The 11,773-nt window shown below is 45.7% G+C and overlaps 2 long non-coding RNA genes across 2 annotated transcripts; both read left to right on the top strand.

Annotated features, from left to right (window-relative positions):
* Positions 1 to 4,632: 4,632 nt before the first annotated feature.
* On the top strand, positions 4,633 to 8,272 carry LOC125302962. Its single transcript, XR_007194992.1, has 3 exons — positions 4,633 to 5,149; positions 5,458 to 5,615; positions 5,801 to 8,272. It is a non-coding gene; the product is annotated as an uncharacterized LOC125302962 (long non-coding RNA).
* A 45-nt stretch (positions 8,273 to 8,317) lies between these two features.
* Positions 8,318 to 9,589, top strand: LOC125302957. Its single transcript, XR_007194991.1, has 3 exons — positions 8,318 to 8,509; positions 8,640 to 8,824; positions 9,131 to 9,589. It is a non-coding gene; the product is annotated as an uncharacterized LOC125302957 (long non-coding RNA).
* The last annotated feature ends 2,184 nt before the right edge of the window (positions 9,590 to 11,773 follow it).

The raw sequence follows: 11,773 nt of genomic DNA, 5'->3' as shown, positions 1-11,773 counted from the left end.
GGGCAGAGCAGAGCCCACGGAGGGCACGGTGACATTCAGCCGCAAGCGCTCTCTCTCTCTCTCTCTCTCAAGGCCCCGCCAAACTCCCGCCTGCTCAAATGCTCGCCTCTCGGAGCGGACGGGGAAAGACATCTGTGGCTTTCGTACACTCTAATCAACACCACAGGGGGTATGAGATGAAAGCGTGTGAGAAATGAGGCCTGTTCAAGCCTGGTCACTGTCTGATGCTGACCAGTGGACGTGGGCATGGGGATCCCAGTGGATGGCAAGTGCCCTTAGCTCCTGCTCTGCTTGTGAATGCCATTATCTATCAGCGCAGGGTGTTATCTGGACTCCGAAATTGCACACCCACTGTCAAGGTTGAGCTTGAGAATGCCGTGTTCAGTCTTTCTGTTATCTGAAAGCCATGCTTCAGCACTAAATTACACTCTGCCCAATGCAATGCCAGTAAGGACTTTTATCAGTATGTATTATGTATTATGTCAGTATATATGTATACTATTATCAGTAATACATCCTTCTGGCCATGTGAGGTTTGCCTAGAAAAAAACCTGCACTACAATTCCCCAAAACCCAGATTGAAGCTCATCTTCACCCTTTGCATGGTAATAAAGACTGATGTTGTCAAGCATGTTCCTGATCATGTTACATGCTAAACCTGCCACACTTCAGATTGACTGGGAAGTGTCTAAGTGATCCATGTGTCGTGTTGTTGGTAGTATGATGCCTAGACAAAGCAATCCACAGCTGTACTTTGGGGTCTTAGTTGAACACATGTACAGTAGCTCTGCAAAAACCACATATGTTTGCCAAACCCCCTACCACATACTTTTCCAGATAGAGGTGAGTGAGGAAAGCAAGGGGGTCATTCTCCACAAGACTGAAATTAAGTGTAAAAACATCTCTTTAAGGTCACCTGTCCTGAACAACCTTGCCGTGGCCCATCCCAGGGTTTAGCATGAATAAAGCTGTTAAGTTCCCCCCCAGTGAAGTAACAGGGCTGGTGTTTTAGTCCCAGGCCCAGTGGGCAGCCTTCAGTAGTGCTTCCCCTGGTCTCCCAGGAGCGGGGAAATCCTGTGGGCTCAGTGTGGCCCCAGCCTCTCGCTCATTAGCCAGCCGTTGATTGATAACCTGGCTAATTGTGGCCCAGTTCCCTACCGGCCGAGCATCCAGCTGCCCAGGGCTTGCAGCTGTGAGCAGTAATCAGTGGGCAGCTCCGTCGCTCCAGACGGGCCAGATGGATCCCTTCAAACGGCAGCCTTCCCCGCCTGATAAGATCGTTACGAGCCTCAGTCACTCTATTCACTGGCTGCCGTTTGAATGACAGCGGCAGTTTGACTGACAGCTTCCCTCTCGGTTTTAATGCTTTTAATGCAGTTTGTGACGTTCTACTTCTGTTTTTGAAAAAAACTGTCAAATGTTGTGACTGCCTGCATTTTTTTGTGTGTGTTTTGCACAAGTCAGTGATCATGCGTAGTTTTGCAGTGCCGCTGCCAGCCAGGAGGGGGTGTCAGTGAGATGCCTCGTCTGCAGTTGATCTCAGGCTGGCCTGGCCAGGCGAGTGGTGGGACTCTGCCCCCTCTCTGTGTGCTCACACTGCACTCTGACTCCTGGTCGTACAGCTGTGGGATCGCTGACCAGAGATGAGTTGAAATATGGAAGGGTATCTGAGTCCAGTAACAAGTCAGCAACTTGCCTCCAGAATCAGAACAATCGCAATGCAATGCACACAAGAATGGTTTATATGGATAGGCTACCATTTTTTACCGTTTTTAGGATAACATTTGAGAAATGAGTTTTCATTAAAATGAGGCATTTTTGAGGGCCCGAAGTGTTGAAAATAGTTTCCATCTTGATAATGTAGCCCTCTCTGGATTCCATCTCTCTACTGGAACAATCAGACGGCCGGGATGTGCATTTGACCGGGGTCTGACCAGAGCCTGGTGGGGTCCAGCTGCTCCAGCGAGCTTATACGATCCAGCACTCACCTTCACAAACACTCTCTCCGAGCTCTCAGGTTACAGTGCACTCTAGACAGCCTATGCCTTTTTTAACCTCTGTTCCTAATTGGGTATCAGGGTGAAAGATGCTTTAGATGTATCCTTCATCACCAATTACCCTCCGATGGGAATCATTCAAGGTAGAGGGATGTTTTCCTTTAACTGTAGATCATTCAGGTTTAACCAAAATCCTGAATCTGTAATACCTTCGGGTTATGAAATGGAGTTTGTGTAGAATACTCTGACGTTTTTGCACTATGTTTATTTTTCTGTCATCCTGCTCTCTCTCTCTCTCTCTCTCTCTGTGTATTTTGTGTGTGTGTGTGTGTGTGTGTGTGTGTGTGTGTGTGTGTGTGCGCGCGCGCAGGAACACGCATGTGAATTTTTTGAATATGGTCATGCTACATGTTGCATCTACATCAGAGGGGACATTCAACATTCAAAACACTACAGAAATAGCCGCAGTATCAATGTTGCATTGATATGTGAATGACAGTAATGCCAAACATCCCCTCAAAAGAATGCTATTATGAGCACATTCAGTTACAGTCTACCATAAACTAGACTGATCAACCTAAAAAAAAATCTCATTTATGTTAAACATGTAAAATATTACCCAGCCTAGAGCTTGGGAGTGTCACTCTGGAGGTTCTCTCTCTGTTTGCAGTATTATTGTGTTCTTATTGTCAGAACACCGAGAGCAGAACAGAGCTCAATAGGAGATCGCCTGGAATCAGTTGTGTAAACGCCCCCATACTACCGCAAGGCCAAATGGCATTATACTGGTGCAATGATATGTACTATAACAACAAATACACACTAAAACACCAGCAATATGCCTTTGATATCTGGTGGTGCTGCAAAAAGCTGCATGCCTATGTTGGAAATAGGTTTGATATATCACAGGTAAAGAGGGCTATTACCCCATCCTCAGCCAGTGTTTTACTATATTCAAAATACCAAAGACCGACAAGACTGTATGTTTACTATTTAAAATCAATAGGTTTAAAGTAAATGTAAACATGGGTGTAAAATGTTTCTGCTCACAGATGTATCGTCATTTATTTGAATGTACACAAAGAATACATCAATCAGTTTGCCATTTACAACTGTCTTATTTGTGTAAATTGATATTTACAAACAAATTACAAACACCCACAACCCCCCCCCCCCCACACACACACACACACACACACAGTGAATGTTTGCTTTACTTAGCTAAGTGAAATCTGAACTAGTCTTCGGCAATAGCCTAAGCTTAATAGTTAATGTTATTTTTTCCAGTTTGTTTGTCAATTCTTAGGACTTCAGTCACTAATGTTTACAGCCTTTAGAGCCAACATGCCCATACTTGATTAATCGTAAACGTTTCTAAAAAGCTTCGCTGTGGTTACGTTTTGGGAAAAAAATAGTGCAATGGTACTGTTGAACAAGTTGAGTGAACAAGGTATACCTAAGCCCTCTTAAAAGTTTGCCCAGTGAGAACACCATCATTTCACACCTTTTCTATTGCTGTCATTTTTCTGTCAGTTTCAATACATCAGAATATGAATAATTTCTTCTCAGAGACACAAAATGCTCTCTCCAAACAAATACTCTTGGTATTTACATCAAACACAACGCAATAGGGTTGCACCGGTAGGGTGTCTGCCGTGCAAATAATAAATAATCATCCATTAGGCCGAAGGCATGTGCCCTGTATCCGAAAGCCATTTCCTGTGTTGCCATTAGAACAGCGGTGCGCGCACGCTCGTGCCCTGTCGCGATGCGGCTTGCGTGAGGACTTGAGACAGGAAGTCTCCACGTTCGGAGTGTTCAGTGGAGTTCTGAAGTCACTCACTGTCTCTGTCCGTGCCGTGGGTTGTGGTCCCCGTGCGTACAATGGAAGGATGCCCGGCTGTTATTACAGCAGCGTGGTAATGAATGGGACTGCGCGCCTCCAGTTCTGAGCCTCCTCGTCTAAAGTTGGATTTGACCGTTGAGTGACGGGGCCGGACGGAATTACATTTATGCGTCCTCGCTCATTACTAGATTTATTCTCGCGTTTCCGCTGGCCACTACAGAGGGTGTTTGTTTGTTTCTGTCCCAGAAGCAGAGTTTGATTAGGCTTGAAAGGGAGCGGGGTTATGACACGAATCCTTTAGAACCCCTGATTGTGACAACATTAAGCTTCCCCAGTAGTCTTCTGTAAGCTATTAATAGTTTTAAGCCTACTTTATTTTCAAACACAACACTGTCTGTGCACAGTAGGTCATTATAGATAATTACAAGAGAACATTAACAGCACATTAGACTGCAAGCTCATCCACTTAAACTAACAGATTGCTTTTTTTCATTGGCCGTGAAGCCCAATAACTAGCTGGAGTCTGGGAGTCTTTGTAAGGCTGTCTTTTTTCCTTTTACTTTTCTTGGATCAAAACACAAGTATAGTCTTTCATCCTAGGAATTACATATGAACTGACCTCATCATGTATAAGGCAAGAATGGCCGCGCCGCCAAGCTCGGCAAGGCAGGGGACTGTTTTATCACAAAGACCTGTAGACACAGTACCATGCGGAAATTTGATTAGTAACCTTGGTAACATGAAGAGGTCACAATAATCCTCATAACTGGATATGATAGGCCACAGTTAGGGTTAGATAAGGGGTGTCACGGTCTAACAGTCATTGTGTCGGAGAGCAACTTCCAACCAGGGCCCAAAATAAGAGATCCGTGCTTGATTTGACAATTGTTGTTTTTTAAGATTTGTTTGAGGATCCCTCCTCCCTGTGTTCTATCAGTGAAATCTGTACACAGTCACCAATCACTTTTGTACTCTGATTGCAATCCTCAAATTTAGAATGACTCATTAATAGGATTAACGGTATGATGGGAGTTTTCCCTAAATCAGATAAAGCCTTTCAATGAGATGAAACAGTGTTGCGCACACCAATGTGTTGACATCTGTGTAAAATCTTTTGATGTCATAAATGTGATGGTGACCGTGGTTGGAATGTGCCTTCAGAAAAAAACGAGCTGAAAAAAACAATACATGGATCACTGGGTCTCTCCTGTGCTGCAGCTTGAGTCTATTATTGATGTCATCTTGATCCAATTTGATGAATCTTAGGGGTTCGCCCAAAGAGAGGGGCCAGTCAGAGCAAACGCAGGTCAGATTTCTCCAGATTTCACCCCAATTCCTTCTCCCGAGCTCACACTTACACACTACACACGCTCACTGAGTGACTACACACACACATACACATACACACACACACACACACACACACACACACACACAGAGAGAGACATGGACAGTCGCAAACACACTGACACACACACACACACACACACACACATATATATATATATATATATACACACACACTCACACATCACAGCTCATTTACACATGTTCATTTAAGCTCTTATGTGCCACTACTGAATCCCTATTTTCTCCTTATATATTTTTCTGCAGTGTGACCTTGTCCCAGCTTTTCTCTCTCACTATGATTCGGAATGCATTTAGAGGTTGGGAGTTATTTCATTAAAGACTAAACACGAAACAGGTTGTACCAGAGCGCTCTTGTCTGAATGGGTGCTAAATGTTCCGATAAACTCCGAAGCATGCCAAAGGTTAGTTACTACCACCAGATGCGCAAGAGCAATCATATTAAATGCATTTAAACTGTTCCCTGTGGAGGCCCATTCACATGTGTTATGTTGCATCATAACCATTATGAATGTATAAAGCAATTTGGTGAATGGAAAAACCAATTTGTATTATGAATTTCAAAAGCCCCTTCCCCCTTACACCTTAGGTGAACTGAAGATCCTGTTGCATAGCCCTGGTGTTCAGGGCAGGGTCACGGTCCCCTCACGGTCCTCGGCTCACGCCTTTGATCAGTACCCTCTGTGAGGTAATGGTGCTATCTATGCCACGCCGCCGCTGCCAGCGATGACAAGGAGCGAAGGAGCGCATGGAGGGTTACAGTCCAGCGCTCGGTGCAGTCGCCATGGGCTACAGCAGTCTTCGCCGGACGGAGAGGCCTTATTGGATGTGGCAGGCTTGAACTCTGTCCCTGCTGACGCTAACTCAATGAGGTGAAGGGGTGAGAGGCAGAGGTTGGGTTCGACTGGAGACAGTTCTACTTTACATGTCTAAGAGAGAGCTAACAAGAACTGCCTGTGATTTCATTTCAGGAAAAGATCGTTTGACCCCTGAAATTCCTTTCTTCTTTGGGAAACGGATTCGTTCTGCTCTGCCTCATATTTCGGCGGTTAGGCAGGTGTACATTTCAGACGGCTACTAATAACTTGCTAATTTAACTTAAAAAGGACATATTTCAGGACGCGAAAGCCTCAGTAGCGCGCAAGAGTACACTTAAAAGGACAACGCAGGATACGTGTGTTTTTACAATGGCTACCACGCTGAGAGCACAATGGCTGTCATCAGGCCCAGCTCCACGGCCATAGGGATTCTCATTTGGCAGCCGGCCTGGCCAAACAAAGGAAGTCTAAAAGCTTAAATGGTTTTGCTCCCTTCATATTTATGTAGTGCACAATGCATGAGCTGCATGTTACTGTCAGTCTCTCATAGTTGTGTTTTTATGAGGTGTAATAATTGACAGGGCATATTTCATAGGGAGTTATGATCATTGAGGGTTATATTAATTTGACCCATTAAGTAATTATTGAATAAGAAACATTTCTCTCATGGATTTTATTTCATTCCAATTATTTAGATGTTTGGCATTGTAAGAATTATGTGATGATATAACATTTATTATGTGGAAATTTAACAAAGTAGGTTTTTGTAACCAGCTGACTATATCAGTTGCATGGGCAATGTGCAACTTCAAGTTATTTATGTAATTTCCTACATTTACTTTTTTACATGTGCATGTTTTATATCATAAACATATGTGTACATGCATTTTTAAGTATGTTAGATGCAAGTATGTTCGATATTGCTGCTTTTCCTACATTGTTGCTCTTCTCCTTTGTGATCTTTCTTTTTCACTCCCTCTAGTTCCACCTGTCCCACAACATGTACATGCACACACACACGCACGCACTCACGCACGCACGCACGCACACATACACACCATCACCATCCCAACCCCAGGGTTGCCCAGGGGGATGCTGGGTAAGTGAAGCTGACAGCTGAGACAGAGGCATCGCTTCACACCCACAGGCCCAGCCGCCCTGAGAGGCACAAATTCCTTCCTGGGGCTTTTAACACTTGCTCTCGGCCGAGGGGGAGAGATGGAATTAAGGAGAGGAGAGTGAGAGACAGAGAGAGACAGAAAGAGAGAGACAGAGTGTGAGAAAAGGAGACGCAGAGGCCATTTTAGGTTCCCTTGCCCAATAATACCACTGTTGACACCTGGGTGGCCTCTACAGGCCACAGCTGAGAGAGAGAGAGAGAGAGAGAGAGAGAGGGAGAGAGAGAGAGAGTGAGTTATGCACAGGAGCTATTATAGCAGACACCTCAATCCTCCCCCACTCAGCTGCATTTCCATACCATCACAGGTAACTCTGTTTGGCCGCCAGTTCCACATACATCTCCATCAGATAGCATGTGGATTAGAGATACACATCAGGCTGTGGTGCAAATGCAAACGAGATGATGAACTGAGTTCACATCAATACAGCATGATTATTTCCATTCAAACACATAGTTTTTTCTTTCCTGTGCATGCTATATATGGTCCACATTTGCATGTATATTTAAACCAAAATGTCTTTCCATTTTTATTTCCATTTCTTTGATCCAAAGTTACTTACAAATAAGCACAGACTTCCAGGTTACATCTTCAAAAAACAGTTGGTAGGTGGTCTGTTTATTATAGAAAATAAATAGTGTGCAGATAGAGCTGAGCAGATGTCCATCTGCCTTACCTTTCCCACTGACGAGAAAAAGGGGGGAAATATTAGTAGCGTTTCTGCCGGTGATCTCCTGGTGCTCCTGGGAAACCCCAGCTCCCCAGCTAAGCAGCCTCGCCTTCAGGTTCTGGCATCTCGGAGGCTGTCACGAATACCAGCATATGTGGACACTGTCCTGGCACTGAACCCAAGCACCAGCGCCCCTGCCTGGCCCTTATCACCCCCATCACATCCTCCCTGTCCTACCCCACATACCGCAGCAGCCAGGAGAGGGGCCCGGGCTTTTCATCCCAGTGCTGGAGAGAGGGCAGTATGGGCTGTTATTCATCTTTTTCTTTTATGCCTTCTCTCTCTCTCTCTCTACCTATCATAACTATCTATCCCTTTGTGTGCATGCATGAGTGTGTCTGTGTGCTTGTGTGTGTTTGTGTGGTGTGTGTGTGTGTGCGTGTGTGCATGTGTGCATGCGTGCGTGCGTGCTTGCGTGTGAGCGTGTGTGTGTATGTGTGTGTCTAGGTGTGTTTGAGGTCTCACTCTTCGCCAGTATGATTCAGCCATCCACCTCTACATGAAACACATGAACCGAGACTGGAAAGATGATGTTGCTCAACAGTGATTCCCGATTTCCCAATACTTACCAGGTGCCTTGATATTGTCAGACAACATATTTAGAAATGAATTAAACACGCATGTAGTTACATAATAATAACAGTAATAGTAGTACATTCTATAAATTCCTATTTGCAAATGTGTAAAAACAAACATTTACAGGATGTTAAAGTGACTTTCACACCGGTGCACCAAAATAGCACCTGAAACCAACGTGAGAGGAGGCGGACATCAGCGCCAGTGCCAGCCATCTCTTGTCTGTGATTTGGTTGAGTCAGCCAGTGTGGCCCAATCTCTAGCAGACGGAGGAACCACCATGAGAGCTGACTCTACCTCTCTGTGAGATAGTATGGCCCATTTCACAGAGTTAGGGGGGAAAAAGAGAGAGAGAGAGAGAGAGAGAGAGAGAGAGAGAATGAGAGGGAGAGGGAGGTAGAGGGTGGGGGGGAGAGGGAGAAAGAGGGAGAGGGTTGGGGGGGCGACAGAGAGAGGGCTCAGTGCTGCAGGCAGAGACATGTCTCCACAGCGGGTATAAGGCCTCACAGCACTGAGGGCTAAGAGGGGACATTCCGGCTTTTTATCTCCCTCCGACTCACTATTTATCTCTCTGTACATCTTTATTCTCTCCCTCTCTTTGTCTTACTCTCTCCCAGCCGGCCTTCGTTATCTCTTCCGAGCTGAGACAGCTGGATTAGGAGGAAATTTTCCCCAACCTTATTTCATCTCGCAACTCCGTCGCTCATTCACTTGTCCATCTACGCGCATCCAGCCATCTGTCCTCTCATCCCCACTCTCACATGCGCTCCCTGGATCGCATTCATGTTCCTGGCCTGGCCTCAGCTTTTTCCAGTCTCCAGCTTTTTCTTTTTTTTTTTCCAAAGCCATTTTTTCTCTTCTTTTCAATAGTACGACCAAAAAACACCCTCACACACACACGCTGGGCACGGCCTTCTGTGAGGCCGAGGAGCATAGTTAATATTTACTGGGCTTACACGCAGCTCTATCAGGGGAAAGTCATCTCTCTGCATAAACATCCTCAGGGCACTTTTAGAGCTATCTGCCCCTACATCGCTGCTCTAGTTTAGGGGAGACCAAGGAGGGCTGCTTTTGTGTGTGTGTGTGTGTGTGGGGGACTACTTTCTGATGACAGACGGCTTACCTGGAAAGTAGTTAAGCTCTGAACACTGCCTCAGACATATGTCATGCTCACACAACACAGCAAACACCGTTATCTGATATGATTAATAAAACATTGAACCAAACAATGCATGCTTCATCTGTGGTGTCTTACTGAAGGGGTTGTACATAACTGGAAGAGAGTAGTAACACTACACAAAGCCTTATCCGTGTGCTGACATATATAGGAAAACTTGAGATAAATAAAACTTCTTTTTTTCTTTTGAGAGGCTTTACGGTAGCCTACTGTCTGCCCACAGGCAGAATGCTGTATGTAAGTGTATGCCAACTTCCAGTGGTGTGTTTAAACAATGAGTGTGAACAATATCTTACTTGAAATAATAGATAAGGTAGTTTGCATGTATCTGTGTGAGTGTATGTATGTGTGTGCGTGTGTGTGTTTGTGTGTGTGTGCCAGGGATGGAAATTATGGCTGGTAGATTTCAGACACAAAGTAATATTTTAATATTGAGTGGCTGGTGAATTTGACCAAAAATCTGCTAGTGGCTGGTAGATGTACACATTTTCAAATTTCCACCACTGGTGTGTGTGTGTGTGTGTGTGTGTGTGTGTGTGTGTGTGTGTGTGTGCCAAACTAGCAGGCTCCTGGGAGTCTCTGCGCAGTGGCACCTCTAACACGTTCCTATTTCAGTGGGTGGCGGCTGCAGTGGAGCGTGGCGTAGCGTGGCGTGCCCTCCCAGGCGTCTCCTGGCCCCGCGCCACTGACGCCGAGTGCTGCGTGAGGTAAACCATTGTGTTCCGTGGAAGAGGAAGCGCAGCAGCGGCGCAGGGCTGCGTACTGCCCTCTCTGGACGTGCAAAGCAGCTGTGTTGTCACAGGAAATACAGCCAAATGCCCAGGATCTGTCAAAGGCAATGACGGTGCAGAGCTCTCTTAGTCAGTCCTCTCCAGCTTCTATGTTCTGAAAAATCCTCCATGACTATCTTCTTTGGAAAATAAGATATTTTTTTGGAAAAGAGGATGAAAATGATAATTTTCGCTGGTCTATCCATCCTATCTGCTCCACCACTAAAACCAACGTTCCTGGCTGCAGTGCCAAACCAAACCTCAGGGTCTCAGTGGAGCGGCTTCTCTCCTGACAGTCTCTGAGAGTAAGCTTCCTGGGACTGGGCCCAGTGTCCTTAGGCTGCCCGCTTACAACTATCACATTAGTAGTGCCTCAGATGGAATAGATGGACATGGTCATTTTTCCTTCTCTGTCTTACGCAACACATCAGCATTCATATAACAGCATAGTAATATTTTAATTTTCTTTCAAATAAAAAAACAAAAACAAAAAACAAAAATAATCTGCAGTTTACCCAAAAGTTACCTCCACCTCCTGTACGTTCTCTTTTTGCTGCTATTTGTGAGTTTGTGTGTGCGCTCTTATGGTATTACATGCTGGAACGATCAAAAGAGAACTGCTTTTGTATCTTGTGTTTACATGTGTCAGTAAGTGTCACTAAGTCAATGTGTGTAAGTGTGAGTGTGTCAAAGAGAGTGAGAGAGAGTGTGCGTGTGCGTGTGTGTGTGTGTGTGTGTGTGTGTGTGTGTGTGTGTGTCCAACTGACACCTCCACGTTCCTCCCACACCCCCATACACGGCAGCAGCAGCACATACCTGAGATGTCAGCCCGGCGGTTCTGCCTGCCTGCTGCAGACAATGGGCCCAAACACCTGCAGGCCAGTGGGTCACGGGGGGGGGCCAGGGTCAAGTCTGAGCACGGGGGGCTCCGCTCTGCCGCCACCCTCCACGCCAACACACAGACAACACCCCTCCAACACCCCTGAGTCCCCACAGGTGCACACCTCTATTGTGGCTGAGAGAGGGTCACGTCCTCACTCCCTCTCTCCTACCTGTCAGTTACCTGGGCCCTTTGATATGGGCAACCACTTCAGCTGCTTCCTGTGCTGGCTTAACATTCCTCTCCATGGGACACATTGTCAGGCATGGAGTGGGGTGGGGGTGGGGGGCAACTTTAGAGGAGCATTAAGATTAGGATGTCTAACTTGACAAAATGATACAGCGAGTCTGTGGTATTGTTTGGCCAGCCACCTGAGGATCAGGAGAAAGGACCTGTGTTTCTGTTCACTGCTGCGTTTTCTTTTCCTTTTTCT

The sequence above is a fragment of the Alosa alosa genome, chromosome 1 (genome assembly GCF_017589495.1).
Source record: "Alosa alosa isolate M-15738 ecotype Scorff River chromosome 1, AALO_Geno_1.1, whole genome shotgun sequence".
NCBI classification, from domain to species: Eukaryota; Metazoa; Chordata; class Actinopteri; order Clupeiformes; family Clupeidae; genus Alosa; species Alosa alosa.
This window is presented reverse-complemented; position numbering and strand designations above follow the sequence as displayed.